Consider the following 23,251-nt stretch of genomic DNA (forward strand, 5'->3'; position numbering starts at 1 on the left):
CCTTCTCACTATTTGCCTCAGCCCCGAGGCAACACAGGCGGTTTGTTTTTGTGGTCTTGTGACACTAGAGAGTGTCTTTTGCTCTACGACTTGTCTTCACTGCAAAGTTAACTCAAGTTATAACTTGAGTGTTGCCCCTAGCCTGCTTCCCATCCACACATAAACCATCCTAGCTCAGCATGATAGTGTTTTTAACTTGAGTTGGCTACCCTGGAAGAACATGCAGGCTAAAACTCGAGTGAACACAGCTCATCAACTGCTAACATAACCATTCTGTAGAGCGGATGAAAGCTAGCACCACCTGAGTGCTATTAGTCCTCCAGTGCTTTCCCACAATTCCCTTGGCATGACTAGAAAGGACAGGCACATTCTCCCTCAATTCACTACAAAGGAATTCCTAGCGCAAACCAGCTCAATGCAAAGCTAAGAATCCTGGGATGTGTCCCCACGCATCTCAGCACCACAGCAGGGGAATGCAATGCCAGTGTGGACACAGCAGCTTGAGAGTTATTTCATAACATGGCTGCTCTAATGTGAGTGAGGCTCAGGCGAGAGCTGTAACTCAAGTGTAGATAAAACTGTTCAGAAAATATTGTATATGATTTTTTTTTTCATTGGAAGATGCCAATTTGTGAAAATTGGAAATGTTTTGTGAAGACAGTTTGATTTCAACTCTGGTCTGATGGAGCCCTGGCAGGCTGTTTTTGAACATCCAGTTCCTAACTGGTTTCATGCCAGGTCACTAACCCAGCTCTTCGGAAGCCTGTCTGCCTTGGTGATGGGGGCTTGGGGATTTCTGGGATCTGTGGGGATAGAGCAGCCAGTGAGGTGGATTGCTCCAGAGATGGGGCTCTGTGCACTTCCATGGAGAAATTAAAAAATGTTAGTTTTCATTCCCAGTTGGAATAACATGAAAATTTGAAATTTTGAAATCCTCTGACAAGGAATTCTCTTCTCTGTGCAACTCTAGTACATAACTCAGGGTTAGCTGTGCAGCAAAGACATACACTAAAAGCCATTTCAACATTGTTCTCCCCAGGTGCCCTGAGTTCTTTCTGTGACTGACAGTTACAGCAGATGGTGAAAAGGACCAGATAGATATTTGTTGGATCAATGTTTAAAAAACCCCCAAACAAACAAGCAAAACTGCTGCATTCTTTAGCGTGACAGCTTGTGGTGGCAGGGAGAGCAACTGGTACATGAACAGAGCAAATACCCCAGAGCAGTACAGGGAGAATCTCAGCTGGCATTTTAAAAAATTAAGATATGAGCCCTCATGGTTGAAAGGAAAAGCTGGAAAGCATGACCCCTAACGGCTTTGAAACCAGGAGGCAAGTACAAGAGACCCAAATATAATATTGTTGTTTTAAAGCCACTTATGATTTTATGGGGCTTGACACGTGATTTTTAAATGCTTGGGTTTGGCAAAACTGTGTCTGAGTCACGCCGACTTCTCGGGCTGCTCTTGGCGAGCAGCCGTTTGTGAGCCAACCCTTCCTCAGGCTGTGCTGAAAGGGGAAGAGAACATTGCTTTGATTATCAGAAAAAAATTCAGGCAGGATTTATGTAATCCAGGTGCAAACTTCTAATCAAAATAAGGAGGAAAAAATGGTTGGCTTGTTGGAAGGCTGGACTGGCTCCTGTATTTTATATGCATAGGCTGATCCTACTCCTTAGATAACTAAGCAGCATGAAAAGGTTATGATTTATTTAAGATAATGAGTTTGAAATAAATGTGAAATCTCTTTCAGGCTACATGAAGTACCGGGTGTCAGTTGCATTAAAAAAATGCATTACGTACACTCAGACAACCACAGAGCTGTATATTTTAAAATTATCCCCTAAACGGCAACTTCTTCAGTGACTTATTGGCTCATCTCATGCTTATTGTGTTATCACAATAAGTCATTTTCTCTAAACATAGAGTGCAGCAGCTAGATGTTTCGGTGTAGCTTTGGTTGTAATTCTTTTTCAGCCCATTTGTATTCCTATTAAGTTTGCCTGAAAGGTGTCTCATTTTTTGGTTTGCTTGGTTTCAGTGCTGTCAGTTATACCAATGAACTGAAGCAGCATTTCCATTTGCAGCTGGGGACCCATGATACCATTCCATGCTGCTAAACTCTCAGCTGTTGTTAGTGCTTATTTATAAGCTAATGCTGGGCAGATCCATAGTGTCTGTTCTTTGAAGATCTCAAAGCACTTAGATAACATGAATTATCACAATACGGCTGGGGGAGGAATGTCTCCATTTTGCAGATGGAGAAACAGCAAAAAGAAAATGGAACTGAATTGAAACTGTGGGATATGTGACCCTTCCTGGGGGGAGGGGGGGGAGGAATAGGGTTGTGAGATACTTTGCTACCCCTGGCCCTAGTCTGTATCTGCTGTGGTCAGGTCCCCAACTCCTTCAGCCACTGGCAACTCAAGTACTAGGTCTCACAGGCTCCCTTAATGTGGATGCGCTACTTCGATGCAGAGCCCCAGGAAGCACTGGGGAGTAATTACTCTGAATGACTTTGGGGAGTAGTTATTTCAAAATAGCAGTGGTTTGTCCACACTATAGCTATTTCAAAATAACTATTTTGAAATAAGTGTTATTCCTCATGAAAAGCAGGAGTTATTATTTTGAAATAACCAGCCCATTATTTTGAAATAACGGGTGTGGTAGTGTGAATGCTACGCTTGTTGTTTGAAAATAAGGGGAGTTATTTCAAAATAAATTTCTAGTGTAGATCAGGGGTAGATGACTCCTGGTTCTTGTGTTATGTGAAAGGGTAAATAACATTTCCTTATTCACTTTCTCCATACCATTCATGAGTTTATAGACCTCTACTCTACCCCCTTACTCTGCTCTTTTCCACGCTGAAGAGTCTTAATCTTTTTAATTTCTCCTCTTATGAAAACTGTTCACATTGGAGAGGGTCCAGCGGAGGACAACCAAAATGATTAGGGGGCTGGAGCATATGACTTATGAGGAGAGGCTGAGGGACTTGGGGCTGTTTAGTCTGCAGAAGCGAAGGGTGAGGGGGGATTTGATAGCAGCCTTCAACTTCCTGAAGGGAGGTTCCAAAGAGGATGGAGAGAGGCTGTTCACAGTAGTGACAGATGGCAGAACAAGGAGCAATGGCCTCAAGTTGTGGTAGGAGGGGTCCAGGTTGGATATTAGGAAAAACTATTTCACTAGGAGGGTGGTGAAGCACTGGAATGGGTTACCTAGGGAAGTAGTGGTGCTCTCCTCCCAAGTCCCGTGCTTCCCTCACTCTGTGGGTTGATGTCTGGCCTCTTCAGTTAATTATAATCTTGGCCTAGGGGGCCCCTTCACGGTCCGGGGACTCCTGGCTTCCCGGAGCAGGGAGAGGGGGGTCCAGGCCCACCCCCTCTCATGGACCCCAGCCCAGGGCCCTAAGGACTCAGAACGCTTATGGCGTCCAGTCTGGCTGGCGGGGCATCCGCCGTAATGCGCCAGCCCGCAGGCTCCCTTTGTCTGCCCTGGGCTACTTCCTCTCCCTGCCCCTCTGTCGTGCCGGTGCGGGGGCTTACCTCCACAGTTTGGGTCCCATCCGTTAGGCAGCAGTGCGGGGGAACTCTTTCCGGGCTCCCCCCTTTGCTGCCGTTGTTCAGCGTTTTAAATCCCCGCGCCACTTGTGGCCGGGGAGGGGGGCTCCGCCCCCTGTGCGTGGGTCCGCTTCCGGCTGGGCGGCACGCCCGTCAGATAGTGCTGCCCCCGGAGTGACGTCAGGTGGGGTCTCCGGCTGACGCGGGCGCCTTGCCGCAGCCGCTGCCCTAGAGCACCCGGCACCCCGCCGCTTGCACTGCGCTGGGGCTGCTCGGCTCGCCGCCCACGGGGCGGCTGCTCCCAGCACGTTCGGCTCCCGCCTGCACGCCGCTGCTCGTGGTGTGGCTGGTGCTGGGGCCTCTCGCTTGGGTCCGCGAGCCGCCGCGAAGGCAGCTTCCAGGGGGACCGGAGTGCGGGACGCCTCTGCCCCGTCACACACAACTATTTATGTTTCCACATGAGAGAGTACATGTGTAGTTCAGCAGTGTAACCATGTCTTTGGAAAGAGACTATTCAGGAAGGGTGCAGCTACACAGCACCCTTAGCTTCAAATAAGCTACGCAATTTGCTCTACACAAATTGCACAGCTTATTTTGAGTGTATTTCAAAATAGCTTATTTCATAAGTTGGCACTGTCTACACAGCAACAAATTTTGGAATAGTGAGTTATTTCAAAATGATCCTTAGCCCTCATGGAACGAGGGTTACCAGGACATCGGAATAAGCTGCTTGTTATTTCGAAATCTATTTTGAAATAATGGGCTGCTTCAATAGACATGGAATAACTATTTCGGGATACTTTTGGTATCCCAAAATAGCTCCGCAGTGTAGAAGTACCAAAAGTGATCTTTCCGCACCAGTTGAGAGAGATATTGGTATCCAGGCTAACCAGTAACATGGGAAGAAATTTATAAAGTATTTAGGCGTCTATGAGGCAGATATATAGCTGGTAGGATTTTGGGAAGTACTTAAGCATGATAGGTGCCTAATTCCTGTTGAAAGCAAATGGACGATAGATGCCTAACACACTTAGGAGCTGTAATGGGGTTGTAATCACCTCTGTACCCGTCTGTGATGGGCCTTTGGTGACTCAGCCCTCTGGCCAAGGCATACACAGTCTGTCTGTCTGTGAGATAAAAGCAAAACAAATGTCTTCCAAGGTACTAGTCCAACAGGGGTTGGTCTTAGTGCAAACTGTAAAGTCTCTCTATTTGTCCCTGCTCCCAGATAGACTGGTGTCACACAGCTCCTTCCTTAGAGGCAATGTCTGCAACATCTCAGGGCATTTTTGGCCACGGATCTCTAGCTGGACCACTGCAGTTCAGTTTCCCTCTCTTAGGGTGCCTCAATGTACCTGGATACACTCCCCCATGGCTAACTCAATTCCACCCACTACTCCAGGTCCAGCGCAGGGCCTTTGTAAATAGCAGCTGGCTGCTGTTTCTCTTTATCTAAGTTGAGCTGCTGCCATTTCCCTGTGCTTTCTTCATCTGTATCTCAGTGTCTTGTCCTGATGGAGTCTCCACAATGAGCTCAGGGCTCCTCCTTGCTTTCCCTGGCTTCTGGCAAAAAGGTCTTGGAGCTCCCTTGACCATCTATATACCATTCACGCTCTTCCAGCTCTAGCAAGGAACTGATCTCATTCTGGGCCTGCAGCTCTTCTTATACTAGCCTGCTGAGCCCTGATTGGCTGCTTCCCATAGAGCCACTCTAGAAAGCTTGGAGGACCTCTTTACTGCACCTTCCTGAAGTGACATGTAATAGGGGTCCTCAAGACCTGGTCCACTTCATCACAAGTTCCTAGTTAAATTTGTAAAAACACGTATCAGCAACTTGTGGTATCTAGATGCCTTTGTAAATCTCACCCATACACCTTAGTTTCCAGCAGGCTACCTCATGAAGAGGAGGGAATTACATTCCTGACCACATATTACTCTGGAGAGTAAATATGACATACTTGAAGGACAACAATTCTTCAGCCTAGCTGTTGGGCAGATTTCATTAACTTTCTAAAGCAGAATGTGGATGGTGTTATCTGATGCTACACATCATGTTAAGAGAATTCTGTACATGGGTCAAAATAGCACATTGCAGATGTTTTAAGGGACGTGGTCAAATGTGTAAGGAAAAGGTGAATGGGGGAATGGCATTTTCTTCCTACTGGGAAGGATTTACTTTTTTTCTTTTGTTTCTGAGGATCCTTTGGTGAGTTAGTTTTTTGTTTCCCTTTTATTGACCCCTCCAGCCTGTAAAAAGCCCATGATAGATTGAACATTCTCTCTGCCTAAGTGAAACAAGATTTTTCCAAAGCCCATCAACTCCATTCTTTCAAAAGCTTCACAGGGGTAGCAGAGTTAGTCTGTAACAGGAAAAACTTAAAAAACAACAAATAGTCTAGTGACACCTTAAAGACTAACAAAATATGAAGATGGTATCATGAACTTTCGTGGGCACAACCTACTTCTTCAGATGACAGCTACTATATTATTTGTTAGAAATGTAGCCGTGTTAGTCTGGTGTATCTGAAACAAAAAACAGGACTATGTAGCACTTAAAGACTAACAAGATGGTTTATTAGGTGATGAGCTTTCATGGGCAGATCTTTCTTGATCTGAGGAAGTGGATCTGGCCCACGAAAGCTCATCACCTAATAAACTATCTTGTTAGTCTTTAAGTGCTACATAGTCCCGTATATTATTTGTTGTTTTTAAAGTTTTTCCACTCTTTCAGTTATCCAGAAGAGGCCGCTGGAGAGTGATGTCTTTGTAGTGATGTCCTTGCTATTTCTGTACTAGTCCCAGGTCTGTGTGTGTTATTACTCTGGTGCCATGCTTCAGAACTTCAGCTGCAATGATATAAACATGCAGCTTTTAATTTTGCTCATCCCATTTTTTCTTTAAGTAGATTCAGAGTTGATTGTACAGTAATAGAGAGAGGTCATAAATTGTGTGGAAAACATCAGACATAATTAAGAAAAATGACAGTTACTATTTGAGCCTCAGAAATATATTATTTGCAAAAAGCTCTTTCCCTAATGCATGGAAATCTTCACCTCCAACAAGAATTTGTTATAATAAAATGGGCTACTATTAGTATTGCATATCATCATCTCATTCTTAGCGCTGTGTGAAATCAGGAGCATCTCAAAACACTGTTTTTCTGGTTTTTCTTTTTTAAGAGAAGTCAGGCTCTCTGGAAGTTTCGTCTTTTTATCTGAAACAATCAACTGCAATTTCCCAGCTAATAAGTGTCAACACTCAATAGGTGGCAGGTATATGAAAGAATATCAAGCTTTGTTTGCATTTGGATGAAGCCACTTTCTCATTTTGTAAATTACAAGACTTTTCCACTGTGATCATGCAAGATTTCATCCAGAGTTGTAAATGCAAATGTAATGTGACTAGATGGTGCCGTTCCAACCTCAGCAGGGAACAGAATGCCCACATGCTCTATTGTTCTGTTTAAAAGACTACCTCAATTTTCTATTCTTAGACCATGCCATTAAAGTATATTATTATTTTAAACTAGTTAACATGAGGTTATAGATTACCTTATCGCCTTCTGCCAAAATACTTGTACTCGTCTGGAAAATAGTGGAGTTTTTTTTAATGCAAAATTTGTACAACAGGCTGCATAGTGCAAATTAAACATCTCTTCAGGCTAATTAGTGCAATTTAAATGTCATGCTAGTTTATCTGCAGCTCAGGGCACAAAGATGGTGGGAATATTGTCTGAATACAAACAGGGCATATTAACCATAAGTGACTAGTTCTGCATTGTCTGGTTGTTAAATCTGGAACTGGGAGACAGATCTCTGAGTTCCATTTTCAGCTCTGACACTAACCCTCCATGTGAACTCTAGCAATCTTTAATGTTGATGCTTTCAAACCTGGGTGTATAAAGATAGACGCTTGGCTCCTTAATCAAAATAGCATGGACTATATTTTCACTGCCAAGAAAAGTGCTGTTTTTCCCCAGTGCAATGACATGAATCAGATCTTCTGCTATAAAATCCAAGTGGAGACAAAACCCTATAGTCAACGTTATTCCCCAGCCCTGGGATGACTTCACCTCATTTACCTCCTAGTAAAAGTACAGTGCCTTGATTCTACTAGGATTTTACAGAAGGATAACGATTGCCTATTGGAAACCATGATGAAGGGAAAAAACTGTGATTGGTGTTTAGGTAACACCCTACTGACTTGTATCCAAAGGACAAGAGAGAGCATTCTATTACTATTTAGGAAATACTTCCCATAGGAGTGCATCTTTTTTGTCCTCTTTCCCCCCCATAGATAGATGATATACTATATATTTGAGAAAGTTTGTCTGTCTGCCTGTTTGTTCAAGAGCTCTTCCTAAACAGTAAAAGCTAGGACCACTACATTCAGCATGCAGCTTCTTATAACTTAAAGGGTTTGATGACCGGGCAACAAAATGGCAAATGAATTTTAATGTTGATAAATGCAAAATAATTCATATAGGAAAACATAATCCCAACTATATGTAAAATGATGGGGACTAAATTAGCTATTACCACTTGAGAGAGGTCTTGACGTCATTGTGGATAGTTCTCTGAAAACATCCACTCAATATGCAGTATCAGTCAAAAAAGCAAACAAAATATTAGGAATCATTAAAAAAAGGAGTCTGTCTTATTCTCTCTCAGGCCAGGAAAATACTAGACCTGGCAGCTCAGCTTAAAGTATACAACTCCAGCTACATATATTACGTAGCTGGAGTTGGCTTACCTTAAGCTGAGTGTGATGGTGTTCCCACAGTGGGAAGCCGATGGGAGCAAATGTTCCTCCTTGTAAAAGGAGGAGTACAGGACACTGGCAAGGATACCTTCTGAGTTTGAGTTAGAGAGTCTTAACTAGACTCATTAAATTGAACTCTGGAAGATAGATTGCAGCAGCGTCAATCTTCTGCAGAGTGATGGCATGTATTTATTGCCTCTGTATAAATCCTTGGTATGCTCATATCATGAATACTGTTTACAGATGTGGTCACCCCATCTCAAAAAAGATATGCTAGCATTGGAAAAAGTTCAGAAAAGGGCAACAAAATGAGTAAGGATTTGGAATGGCTGCCATATGAAGAGATTAAAAAGACTGGGACTTTTCAGCTTAGAAAAGAAGAGACTAAGGGGGGATATGATAAAGGTCTATAAATCATGAGAAATTGGATTAGGAAAAGTTATTTACTTGTTCCCATGACACAAGAACTAGGGGTCACCAAATGAAATTTATAGGTAGCTGGTTCAAAACAAACAAAATGAAGTATTTCTTCACTAAAATGCACAGTCAACCTGTGGAACTCCTTGCCAAAGGATGTTGTGAAGACCAGGACTTTAACAGGGTTCAAAAAAAGAACTAGATACATTTATGGAGACTAGGTCCATCAATGCTTATTAGCTGGGATGGGTAGGAATGGTGTCCCTAGGTTCTGTTTGTCAGGGGTTGGACATGTGTGACAGGAGCAGGATCACTTGATGATTGCCTGTTCTGTTCACTCCCTCTGGGACCTTTAAAGAGAGCAGCAGTGGTGGGCTGAAGTTCCTCCACACCCCCAGTTCATACGGGAACATTGCTGGCTGTTTCCCTCTGACAGGGAGCGAGGGGAAAGTGCACATGCTGCATTCCTTACTGTGGCTGGGGAGTACAGGAGGCAGACAAATCTGGACCTGCCCCAGCTGGGGGACATGCATCCGTCTGCCGGCTGTGCCTGCTGGAACTGAAGTGGCCATGGACAAGCACTTCTTATCTGGCCCCATGCTGCTGCGGTGAGAGAGGGCTGGGGTAGTCTTCTCTCCTTCAGGCAGCCCACATCCTGAACCCCTCATCCCCAGATTTAAATGAAGCATGTATATTTTCATTTTATTTTCCCAAAAGAAAATATTGAGTTAAGGATCCAGGCAGAGATGCCGGGCAAATTTTTTACTGTGTAACTTCATATATACTTAAATGTAGGAAATTCCGTACAAAGTCAGTGAAAGAAATATGGGCTGCAATATGAAGCACTAACCACTTCCCCCCAGTTTTACAATCTTAATTCCGTCCTTTTGCACGCATGCATGTCGTCTTTAATTACATGATCTGATGCTATTTTTTTTTCCTGAAAGACCCCGTCATCATTCACTGAGAAGTCTGGATTATCAATGATGTAGAAGTATGTGACTCATCTATTATGGGAATCGAACAGCGTGTTGCGAATAAAGCAGGAGTTGCACATTAAACAGCTGTGATAAGTATAAATATCAAATTGCCTTATTCACTGGACAGAGTCTAACTTGCGTTTGAAATAGGAGGATCCTTTCAAAAACAGTGTGTGATCATGTAATTAAAGACTGTACCTGGGGCGGGAACCTAAAGCCCGGGGGCTGGATGTGATCCTTGGCTTGCCTGATTCTGGCCCCTGAGGCTCAGGGTCCCCCCTCCAGCATTGGGGAGCTTGAGCTAGTGCTCCAGTCCCCCTACTTCTTACTTGTGTGCAGCCTCCCCAACTGATTTTTTTCTGCTGGTCAGTGTACCCTGACCCAAGAAAGGTTCCCCAGTCCTGCTGTATCCTAATGCATACATTTAAAGGGGTAGAGTTACAGTGGCACATATGACCTTAAATTTGGAATTTCCGCACTTTGGTACTGAATTTTTAAAGCTCTCTAAAGCTGGGAGTCGGAACAGAATAACACTTTCCTAGCTTTTGAGGATCTTGTGAGGTTGAATTGCCTATGCTTTTTAAATCTAGGCAAAGTCAAGACTAGTTGAACATTCAGTGGAATGGGAATAAAAACAAAGTTTTAAAAAGAACAGTGAAAGGAACAAGAAACAAAATGGAATACTTGTTTGCAAACTCCTGGTCTTTTAGGGTATGTCTAGATTACATGTCTCTGCCGACAGAGGCATGTAAAATAGGCTACCCGACATAGTCAATGAAGTGGGGATTTAAATATCCCTGGCTTCATTAAAATAAAAATGGTCGCCGCGCTATGCCGGCTCAGCTGATCGTTGACACAGTGTGTGAGTCAAGACGCGGATCAGTCGACAAGGGAAAAGCCTTTGTCAACCGCTCCCTTATTCCTCGTGAAACAACGTTTACAGGAGCAGTTGACAAAGGCTTCCCTTGTCGACCAATCTGCGTCTAGACTCGCGTGCTGTGCCGATGATCAGCTGAGCTGATCCCTATTGACGTAATTGGGAGTATGGGGTATTAGACAATTAAAAACAGGCATAAAGAAAACTGGGATGAAACCCTGCTACATTTCAGTGAATGGCAAAACTCCCATTGGTACCAAAGGGAGTAGGATTTCATCCCTGATGTGCAGAATAAAAAAGAGAAATTAGCCACTAGGCTTTCATTGGGTTAATTGGAAACCTTGCCTCAAGATATTAATGTTCTGCTATCACTTCAGTCCCTGGACATCTCTACAGCCTCTTATAGAGAGGCATATAGCATAAACTTTGTAAGTTACTTTGGAAAGCCAGGAGCATTAAGGGAGAGTGGTGGACCCTGGGGCCAAGAACCTTCTGTTGGTTTCGTGCTTCAGAATCCTTGCACTGGGTGGCTAGGATGCAGTTGCAATGAGTAGTTGCAAGGAACAGGCAATGCAGCTAGATTTACGGTGCAAAAGTGCCCCTGTAGTGTTAAGGGCTTTTGAAAATGTTTTGAATACACAGTTCCATGCTGGAGTGGCTGTGAATCATTCGAACATTGAATTTTCCTTATTTTAAGTATTTTTCTGGTGAATCACAGAGGGCTTTTAAACAAGGTCAGAGCTATACTAGAAGCAAACTAATTGTCCATGGTTTCTTTTGCTGAAATTACTTAGAGCTGACAATTGGTGCTATATTAGGCTAGCCTGAATAGACGCTCACAGTAGGGAGAAGGAAATGAAAAGGATTTATTGTATAGTAGCCTATCAAAGGTCAAGTATATAAAACAAATTCCTTTTTATTTCAAGTAGACAGAGATAATCTGGGTAGCAGTCTGAACTTTCTTGTAACAAAGGCACTTTTTCTTAATATAAAAGAAATAAAAATGTCATCTGGAGGCAGGTGAAGAGTTTTTTTTTTTTTACTGGAAAAATGTACATCACCCTAGCAGCCAAACAAGTTTGATTGTTAACTTTGTAGATCCTTACTGTAATAGAGATATATTACTTTTACCGTGTTATTCTGCACACACTGGGAGGGAATAAAAAAAGGTGATACCCCCTTTTTAACTCTGCAATAATATTATTTCAGTGGCATCATAACAGTGATATTAACTCTTCTTTTCCACCTGGTAGTGCTATAGAGGAAAAGTTTATGGAGGGGGAGGAGGGTGAAATTAACTATGGGAGAAAGCATGATCTAGTGGTAAATGCACATAATTGTGTTTGTAAAGGGTTCACCCTCTTGAGAGACCCCTCTGGCCAAAGCCATGTGTCTACAAACTCCACTGCCAGAGCCAGGAGGATTAGGATGGTATCCAGATGTCCCTTCTTCTAGGCTGTTTAGGTCTGGGCTTCTTCCTGCCCTTCCTACTCCTCTGGTCCCAGGGACCCTGTAAAGAGCAGTTGCCAGTCCTTAAGGTTTCACTGCTATTCTCACTCCCTGGGACACTTGCCCATGGGTCTACACTGTTATTGCCTTCACCTTAGGGCTTTGCTTCAGAGTCCCAGCAGTTCCCTGTCCAGGGTTCTGGATTCTTCCTACTTGCCACACCTGGTCTTCAGATAGGTCTGCAACCTGCTCTCCACACTGACCTGTGCAAGGTACTGCTACTTAATCTGTCTGTGAGTCTACCTAGCTTGAGCTCCCAAGAAGTACTGACTGGCCCTGACTCAGCAGCTTCTTTATACTGGTTTTCTGGACCCTGATTGGCTGCAGTGGAAACAGCTACTCTAGTCCACCTGGAGGACTTCTCTTCTGCTCTTTTCCTGCAGTAGGGTGTGGCAAGGCCACAATTTTCCAGCAGGGGACTTTGGGGCCTAATCCATCCTGTCATAGTGTTCTATTATTGGCTTTGTTACATGATTGCTGCATGACCAAGAGCAAGTTAATTAACTGCTTGTGCCTGGGATTCCTCCATCTGTAGAATGGGGAGAGCAGAACCCACCTCACCAGGATGTTGTAAAGTCGAACTAGGAGTTGTAGAATGATTCTGATACTCTGTCTCAGTAAAAATGAAAATGATTATTATAATTTATTCATATTTATTTCTGCACACAGTTGAATTAAAAAGTAAGCTAGATGTCTTTTAAAGGGCAGGGTAATTTTATGATTGATTGGTAGGTATGTGATAAGGGTTTTGGAGCCTCATGGTGCATCCCATGGGCATCATTGCATTGTTATCTAGACATGTCATATAAATTCATCAGTTCTTATCTGAAGCATTTTATTAAAAACAACTAAGTTTCACATTAATAATTTGAAATATATAATGATAATTTGCAGAAGTTATTGGACATTTTATCATACAGACAAATATATTCAGTAGACATGTTACATACACACAAACTGTGTAGTTTTATGAATGTAATACACTTATCTGACAACATGGTTTCAGTCCTCATGGTTGAATTTCAAATACAAAGCAATCCCAGTTCTCTCTCACAAAATTGTTAATATCTCATTTGTATACCAGAGCTACACTGTTGTTTTCCATTATTTATGAAGAATGTCTATACAACAAATGTTACCTGGTTCATATCTTCCTTTCTACCATCTTTTTTTTTAAATTCTTATTAATATAAAAATATTCTGAACCATAGCTTGGTATTTTTCTCTTGCAGTACATTAGTACTTGGTGTTATGTTGTTCGTTACATGCTTGCAGGAGTGAAAATCTCTGATGAATATTATACAGAAGGACAGTCAGAGATACAAATGCAGTTTCAGTGAAAGAAGAAACCTGCCAACATTTCACAAATCCCAGCAGAAGAATCATTGTTCCTTAGGCTATTAACAGATTCTTGATTTGTTTTGGATGCCTTTGTTGAGTTTTATTTTGCAACAAAATTTTCTCTTCATTGGTGTGTATAGGTAGTATATTGCATTCCTGTCATATGGTGTTCAATGCTGTAATGATAAAGATGGGGGAGGAGGGGGAAGGAGATGAGTAAGAAATCTGTAGGGAACTAACATAATAATAATAATAATAATAAAAACCAAACCCCATCTCTTCATAGGAAGTGTTCTTGTTCATGCTGAACAGATCTGAGTCAGAAGGTCAAAAAGTGCATGTGCTTTTTAAGATTTTCCAGGCTTTCTGTTTTCTGATTGTTGTTGTTGGAACATACATCATGTGGCAATATTTCCTAAGGAAACTGAAATATTCAGTATGTCTGAGGTGATTTTTTTAGGGGAGCTGCTGAGGGATTTGTCTATTTGGAAATGTTGACAGTAGGAGATGGGGATAAGTAAATTGTAAGACAAGATAAGCCCATTCCCAGGACAGAAGTCTACAACCATGTGGAGCTTTACCTACCCCTTTCACATTCTATAAAATACTTTCCCTCTCTGGGAGGAATGAAGACACGAGTCAATGAAGAAAGCAATGACCTCTTTTTATTGCCGGCAGTGATTGAAGTAAACGGGGCCACATTACCTGCACAAGTTACAGGTGTAGCAAGGGACTTGCAAATACATCCTTCACCTGCAGTTCCCCTACAGCAGTGGTTCTCAGACTCAGCATCTCACCCCCAAAGTGGGCTGCAACCCCATAATAATGGAGTCACCAGGGCCAACATTAGACTTCCTGGGACCAGGGCTGAACATGATACCTGAGCTTTTCCCTTTCCCCCACTCAAGACACTGGGGCTCAGGCTGTGTGTGGCAGGACTCAGGAGTCAGGCCTTCCCAGGAACACATAGTAACTTTTTGTCAGAAGGGGTTGCGGTACAATGGAGCTTAAGAACCCCTGCCCTACAAGGGGTAAATCAAGGGGCCCAAATACATGCAGAAGTGTCCTAGTGCTTCCCATGGTCAGTGGTTGTGGGTTAAACTTCAGATGTGGACATGGGCTGTGGTTTTCTTAAAATGGCTGTGAAAGCTATCTGTTCACCAATAAATACCGCTAAAATATACTAAGCTCTAAGTAATTTTAAAAATGTCTTTTTTCAGTGACAGATACCAACTGCAACACAGATCTCCACCAAGTTGGGCTGAATGGGTCCAAATGTATGAAGCATAATGGTTACTGGCTCTACCATATAAAAAGTTGCAAAAGCGCAGGAGGGTGGACTACTGCTTATTCCCGGAGCTAAAATGTGAGTCTAAAATGTTTGTCAGATGTTTTTCTGCATTCATGGTAAAGATGTGCTATTTAATCAATAAAAAATGAATAATTTAAATTCAATATCTTCCTGTCACTATCAATAATACTTTTGTGAGTGATATATTACTATGGTAATTCAATTTGTCAGACACTGCCAGTTTTACATGACAGTTTGTTAAAATTGTAAACTTAATTTACTACAGGCAGTTGACTCAGGGTGTTTGAATTACCTTGAAGTTTTATCTTAAAAGCATTGATTTTCCTGAAGGTATCTTTTCTGGCTTTGTGTTTATTGTATTAATAATAAAACAGAAAGGGTAAGGCAAACTTTGGTGTGTGGGGTAGAAGAGAGATTTTCTCCATGGATCAAATCCCGATCTCACATATACTTCAAGAAAGATGTGGAGAAATTGGAGAGGGTCCAGAGAAGAGCAACAAGAATGATTAAAGGTCTAGAGAACATGACCTATGAAGGAAGGCTGAAAGAATTGGGTTTGTTTAGTTTAGAAAAGAGAAGACTGAGAGGGGACATGATAGCAGTTTTCAGGTATCTAAAAGGGTGTCATAAGGAGGAGGGAGAAAACTTGTTCATCTTGGCCTCTGAAGATAGAACAAGAAGCAATGGGCTTAAACTGTAGCAAGGGAGGTTTAGGTTGGACATTAGGAAAAAGTTCCTAACTGTCAGAGTGGTCAAACACTGGGATAAATTGCCAAGGGAGGTTGTGGAATCCCCATCTCTGGAGGTATTTAAGAGTAGGTTAGATAAATGTCTATCAGGGATGGTCTAGACAGTATGTGGTCTTGCCATGAAGGCAGTGGACTGGACGCGATGACCTCTTGAGGTCCCTTCCAGTCCTAGTATTCTATGAGTCTATGAGTCTATGTGGTGACCCAGGCTACTGAAGGAAAGCCAGTTGAATTAATTGGATTTCCATTGGGGTAATTGAGATCAGAACCTGGCCCTCTGCTCATGTCAATAGAGAGAGCTTGTAGGGATGGTTTTATAGAGAAGACAGGTCTAGGATGGGATTTTCTGAGTCACCTAAGATTTAGGTGTCTGATTCCCATTGAATTTCAATGGGGTTTGCTCCCATAGGTTCCCTTCAACAGCCCAACCTTGGCATCTTGTCTGCATCCTCCACTTACTGCATTTTTGATTTTGGCATAACACGAGTGTTACCTACCCAACAGAGCTTATTCTACTCGAGATGCTCCAAGTGGTAAGCATCTTAAGCCAAAATCTTCTCAACAGAACGGCTGAAGGTTCTCCTTGAAGATCTCTCTCGAATTGTCCTGCGAGGAGAGAAAAGTTTAAAAAAAAAATCTGAGGCAAGTGGAGGATACTCACTTTGAGGAATAAGGTCCCAGTCACTAGATGTGTCTGAGAGACATGATGCAAATCAGAAGAAAGGGTGCTTCTGGGCCTGAGAGCTGCTCTGAGTGATGCTGGTTGCTAATTGCCCCCAGGAGCCAGTGTGGTTGCTAAAAATTGTCGGTGTATAAGGAAATCCTGGCCATATTTTTAACTTGGCCATACCCCCTGTGATGTGGAAATCATTATGCTCCACACCACTCAAGGATCCCTTGATGTGGGGTGATCCAGCCATAGGTAGTGATGCCAGAGTTTGGGCTTCCCATGGTCAGGGCCTCAGTCATTCCATCTACAGAATGGGGAGAACTGTTGTGCAGATGAATGAATTCATGATAAATAGTACAGCAATATTAACATTATGTATCTATATAAGACAAAGACCTAATCATTACAACAGGTGCATGCACGGAAATCTCATTCAAGGGGATAGCTGTTTCATGTAGAAATCTGCAGAGGCAATCAGATCCATGCTATCATTCTGTTTTCCCTCTGTTTTCATTCTATTCACATTCTAGGAATTTTTCCAGTGACCCAATTTCTGCCCCTGTTCTCCCCACCCTTCAGCCTTCACTGTTCACATATTGCAGGTGCCTGGGAGACTGACTTTTTTGAGTAAATCAGGTTTGTAGTTCTGTGGATCTGTCATTTTGTACAGAGCTGCTTGGATGAATACAACCCACCTCATATATAAAAATAAAATGGGCAAACACCAGAAGATGAAAGAGCACTCCTCTTGCGTTCAGGCATTCGGGGAAAATAGATTCTGTTTAAAGCCATTATGAATAATAACATATTTCATGAAAATGGCCAGCTCTTGAAAGCTCAACTTAACTTTATAAAACATTTAGTTAAAATGATGGATGTTTTTGTCAGCTATACTGAAAGGAATAATCAAACTATTATAGTAGTTCAGACAAGAGGGTATGAAGGGAGCAGCAAACGTGGAATTCAGGAGCTAGTTCCTCCTGAGAAACAAGGGTACAGCCGATTAACTAGAGATGCTTCTGCAAATTCAGAGTTTCTTTCGTTCTTTCTAGCAGGGGCAAGATTAGAAAGGCAAAGCACAAAATGAGCTCAGTCTAGCTAGAGATATAAAGGATAACAAGAAGATATTCTACAAATACATTAGAATCAAGAGGAAGATCAAGGACAAAACAGGCCCATTGCTCAGTGAAGAGAGAGAAACAAAAACAGGAAACTTGGAAATGGCAGAGGTGCTTAATGAATTTCGGTTTTTACAAAGAAGTTTGATTATGACCGGATGCCTAACGTAGTGAATGCTAGTGGGAAGAGGGTAGGTTTAGAAGATAAAATAAAAAAAGAACAAGTTAAAAATCACTTAAAAAAGTTAGAGGTCTGCAAGTCACCAGGGCCTGATGAAATGCATCCTAGAATACTCAAGGAGGTATCTGAGCCTTTAGCTATCATCTTTGAAAAATCATGGAAGATGGGAGAGATTCGAGAAGACTGGAAAAGAGCAAATATAGTGCCCTCTATAAAAAGGGAAATAAGAACAACTCAGGAAACTACAGACCAGTCACTTTACCTTCTGTGCTGGGAAGATAATGGAGAAAGTAACTAAGGAACTCATCTGCAAACATCTGAAAGATAATAAGGTGATAGGTAATAGTCAGCATGGGTCTATAAAGAACAAATCAATCTGATAGATTTCTGATAGAATATCAAGCTTTGTGGATAAGGGAGAAGTGGTGGATGTGGAATACCTAGACTTTAGTAAGGCATTTGACACAGTCTCACATGACATTTTTGTCAATAAACTAGGGAAATACAGCGTAGCTGGGGCTACTATAAGGTGGGTGCATAAGTAACTCGATAACCATTATCAGAGTAGTTATTAACAGTTCACAATCCTGCTGGAAGGGCATAACAAGTGGGATATCTCAGGGGTCTGTTTTGGGACTGGTTATGTTCAATATCTTCATCAATGATTTATATGATGGCATAGAGAGTGTAATTATTAAGTTTGTAGATGATACCAAGCTGGGGGGAGTTGCAAGTTCTTTGGAAAATAGGGTCAAAATTCAAAATGACCTGGAAAAACTGGAGAAATGGTGTGAGGTAAATCGGATGAAGTTTAATACATACAAATGCAAAGTACTCCACTTTCAAGAAAGATGTGGAGAAATTGGAGAAGGTCCAGAGAAGAGCACAATGATTAAAGATCTAGAAAACATAAGCTATGAAGGACTAAAAGAATGAACATAAGAATGGCTATACTGGAGCAGACCAAAGGTCCATCCAGTCCAGTATCCTGTCTGCCAACAGAGGTCAATGCCAGGTGCCCCAGAGGGAGTGAACCGAACATGTAATGATCAAGTGATCTCTCTCCTGCCATTCATCTTCACCCTCTGACAAACAGAGGCTAGGGACACCATTCCTTACCCATCCTGGCTAATAGCCATTAATGGACTTAACCTCCATTAATTTATTTAGTTCTCTTTTAAACTCTGTTATAGTCATAGTCTTCACAACCTCTTTAGGCAAGGAGTTCCACAGGTTGACTGTGTGCTGTGTGAAGAACTTCCTTTTATTTGTTTTCAACTTGCTGCCCATTAATTTAATTTAGTGCCCCCTAGTTCTTATATTATGGGAACAAGTAAATAACTTTTCCTTATTCATTTTCTCCACACCTATCATGATATTATAGACCTCTATCATATCACCCTCTTTTCTAAGCTGAAAAGTTCAAGTCTTTTTAATCTCTTTTCATATAGGGACCTGTTCCAAACCCCAAATCAATATAGTTACCCTTCTCTGAACCTTTTCTAATGCCAGTGTATCTTTTTTGAGATGAGGAGACCACATCTGTACACAGTATTCAAGATGTGGGTATACCATGGATTTATATGAGGGCAATAAGATATTTTCCATCTTATTCTCTATCCCTTTTTTAATGATTTCTAACATCTTGTTTGCTTTTTTGACTGCCGCTGCACACTGCATGGATGTCTTCAGAGAACTATCCACAATGTCTCCAATATCTCTTTCCTGATTAGTTTTAGCTAAATCAGCCCCCATCATATTGTATGTATAGTTGGGGTTATTTTTTCCATTGTGCATTACTTTACATTTATCCACATTAAATTTAATTTGCCATTTTGTTGCCCAATCACTTAGTTTTTTTAGATCTTTTTGAAGTTCTTCACAGTCTGCTTTGATACTAAACTGCTCAAGGTAGTAAAGACGGTCTGCAAAGTATGCCACCTCATTGTTTACCCCTTTCTCCAGATCATTTATGAATAAGTTGAATAGGATTGGTCCTAAGACTGACCCTTGGGGAATACCACTAGTTACCCCTCTTCATTCTGAAAATTTACCATTTATTCCTACCCCTTTGTTTCCTGTCTTTTAACCCAGTTCTCAATCCATGAAAGGATTGTCCCTCTTATCCTATGACAACTTAATTTACATAAGAGCCTTTGGTGAGGGACCGTGTCAAAGGCTTTCTGGAAATCTGAGTACACTATATCTACTGGATCCCCCTTGTACACATGTTTGTTGACCCTTTCAGAGAACTCTAATAGATTAGTAAGACATGATTTCCCTTTACAGAAACCATGTTGAATTTTGCCCAACAAATTATGTTCTTTTATGTGTCCGACAATTTTATTCTTTACTATTGTTTCAACTAATTTGCCCAGTACTGATGGTAAAATTCTGAGGCCAGAATCTGGATCATGTAGGAGTACAATTAATTCAAAGCCAAAACCTTTTTATTTTTTTCTGGAAAGCACATGGAAAGGGTAATGATTTCCGAGGAAATTATCAGGAGAGAGAGCTTGAGAGTAGGAACATCATATATGAATCTGGGCCTTCAGAACTCCAAAGACCTCTCTGTAGTACAGAAAGTTAGATGTTCCGCCAGTCACTGTGAAGTAGAGTTGATACTATGTTATTAAGGCTTTATGAATACATAGGTATGTAGGTGTGTAGCTACATTGGCCTGAGCTGCAGACAGGGGCACTATTTCAGATTCTGGTAAGGAGGCAGCCTTAAGAACATAAGAACGGCCATGCTGAGTCAGTCCAAAAATCCATCTAGCCCAGTACCCTGTCTGCTGACAGTGGCCAATACCAGATACAACAGGTAATCCTCATGTGATTCTTCCCCTATCACCTACCTCCAGAGAAACAGAGGCCAGGGATACCATTCCTGCCCATTCTGGCTAATAGCCATTGATGGATTCATTTACCCCATGATCTATCTAGCTCTTTTTTGAACCCTGGAATCCCATTCCGGAGGCTACTTGGGCATCTGAAAACAATTTTTTTTGCATGTGATAACTTAGAAATTGACTGACAGGAACATTGTTCTTAATTCTTATATACATAACAAATATAACATTCCAATGAAAGCCCTGTTTTAAGTCTAGTTGTATATTTAGAAAAATCAACAGCAAGATATTTTTAATCCCAAATCTTGAGGTGTCAGCCTTACCACCAGTTTGACACTTTGCACACAATCTTTAGTAGAGATAAATAAAATCTGCATAAAATCTGCTTACACTTGCAATTATTATTTTAAAATGTTTTATGGTCCAAATTGTGAAGAGGAGAATGAGAGAGTTAATGTCTTCCAAGAATGTTCAAAAGTAAATAAATTGCTGAAAAGCAAACCACACTCCAGATTGGAAGGAGGTTCCTAGTATGTTGCTCAAAGGATGTGAGAGTATAGACATCACCTCCCTGACATTCACTGAAGGTACTCAAGTTTGTGAGACTCTGCCACCCTCAGAAACATTAAAGAGTAAGTAAACAGGAGCTAAGATGACTTACCAGTTGGAAGAGAAGGGGGACCTATAGCACAGCAGACACACAGCTATAAAATGGCTGGCTGCTTCAGACAGCATTTGTTTTTATCTGCATATGTAAAACCACCAGCAGCTCCTTAAAAGGTGTCCTGGGAAAAAAGTCCTAGAATGAAAAAGTGCAATCGCCACCCTACTGAGAAATCAATGTTTGTATACAAAAGCCTGTGTGTCCCTACCGAGTAACCTCCCCCAAAGCTCATTGTAGTCAAAGGAAAGCCTCTCATAGACAAGTGAGACTAAATGGAAGAATAGGTGGCCACCTTGGGGTATTGCCATTTCCCCCAAAATTGGAAAGCTGGGAAAAATGAGAAAGTTTCTCACCCATTACCAAGACAGTTTCCCCAATTATCACCTGTAATACCATTAACTCACAAACATCCCACTCTCCCTACCTTTAATATCAGCAATTCACAGACACTTACCTTCCTTCCTCCCCCTTCCCACCCCCCCGCATCCCCCTTCTGTTCTGCAATGTGATTTGTCCTTTTCATATTTGTTCATTTTTTTAAATTCTATCCTTTGGTATATATGGTTGTGACTACTTTCTTCCACTATTTGATCTGAGGAAGTGGGTCTGGCCCACGAAAGCTCATCATCTAATAAACCATCTTGTTAGTCTTTAAAGTGCTATATTGTCCTGCATTTTGCTTCAACTACCCCAGACTAACACGGCTACATTTCTATCACTAAAGTTTTAAGTGTAATTTAAGCAACGCTTGTGATGTGACAGCTCATGTTTTGTTATTTGACAGTGGGGAACGATCCCAGGTGGGCATTCTTTAGCTCTGCTGTTCTTGCAGTGAAGCGCTGAAACATCCAAAGCAGAGCTAATTGAATGTGCCTGGCACAGCAGCTCCCTCCCCTGCCTGAGCAGCTCTGTATCTACTGGCGTTACAAAAGTGCTTATTCTTCCCAGCCTTTGTAACATAGCAACCTGTGAGGATGAGGGAAGATCATGATGAAATCTGCAGCCATCATCTTCTGAGCCCCCTCCCACGCACTGCTCCCTTAGTCTGCTTGTTTCAATGAATTTGAAAAAGGTGCTGCAGAAGTTCCCAGCTCTGCTATTGGATCTGCCAGATACACCTCTGCATTCCTGTTGGTAGAGCAAAGAATAGCCATCAAGGACGTGAGAGGAGGAGTGAACTAGCTTTTCAATGCCTGTGGCTGAGCCTGGGAGGTGTGGTGAGAGCCTGCAGAGGAAAAGCTATCTATATTGCTGTTGGCTGGCTGGAGAGGGGAGAGCCAAGGGATGCAAGCAAGCAAGCAGTTTGCTGACTTCTCACTTTTGTGTTTTGCATTTGCTGCTGCAGTTCTGCTCTTGCCAATAATGGCACCCCATGGAGCTCTGATTCTAACCCAGCTGCTCCTGATTTCCACCAGGCACAAGCAACAGTTTGCATGGGCTGGGAAAAAAGGCTCTTCAAGCAACCAAAGACCCAGGCTTGATGAGCCTGACTTCTTTTCACTCCAGCGAGCTAAAGGGGTGGGGGGCAGGAGTAAACAAAGAGCTGCCTGCATTGCTCTCACTCCTGGATAGAGGGGAGGAAGGAGAAAGTATTCTGCTGTGGTAGAAAATGTAGGGGGGCGGGGAGAGATGCAGCCCCTTAGCTCCCCCCTTAAATGGCACCCCTGACTGAAACTCCATGTCAGTTATCAGATATTGACTATTATACTGCACAGGTGGAGCAGGGGGTAGGGCTGGATAGTGAAAGAAAATTTAGATTAAGCCAATCTCTAATAAAAGCTCCTGCAAAACATAATTTGCCAGATTAAATATGAGAAGATAAACAAGAGACTATTGAGAATTAATTCCATTTGCACACATGTATTTTCTTAAATAATTGAAAGGGTGTGGTAAATGGATTCCTCTGGTGCCCTCTTGTACCCTCAGACACACGGATGCACTACCCAGTGACTTTGAAGGGAATTCTACACTTCTATCTGCCAGTGGAGTTGAACCCAGCATTCAAATACAATAGAAAACTGGTTATTTTTCTCCAGTGCATCTTTGATACGTTGCAAATGAATGCATCCTTAAGATTTTTTTTAAGATTAATTTTGAGTATTTCAGTAGCTCTGACAATCAGAGAACTACTAGCAAATGTGACAAAAATGTAGGGGTTTGCCTCTACTCTTAAATGGCAATTTTAATTTTTCATCCCCTTTTCTGGGCAATGTTCACACTAACATTGTGTTCTTAAGACCTCACCAGTTCTTCTATTTTCTTCTCC

At 42.0% G+C, this 23,251-nt stretch overlaps 1 long non-coding RNA gene across 1 annotated transcript; it reads right to left on the minus strand.

The window, feature by feature from the left end:
- Positions 1-12,917: 12,917 nt before the first annotated feature.
- Positions 12,918-16,121, minus strand: LOC112543573 (uncharacterized). The gene is made up of 2 exons (XR_003086806.2): positions 15,999-16,121; positions 12,918-13,616 (listed from the first exon to the last, which is right to left on the minus strand). It is a non-coding gene; the product is annotated as an uncharacterized LOC112543573 (long non-coding RNA).
- Between the last annotated feature and the right edge of the window lie 7,130 nt (positions 16,122-23,251).

Source organism: Pelodiscus sinensis, chromosome 13 (assembly GCF_049634645.1).
Source record: "Pelodiscus sinensis isolate JC-2024 chromosome 13, ASM4963464v1, whole genome shotgun sequence".
NCBI lineage: Eukaryota > Metazoa > Chordata > Testudines > Trionychidae > Pelodiscus > Pelodiscus sinensis.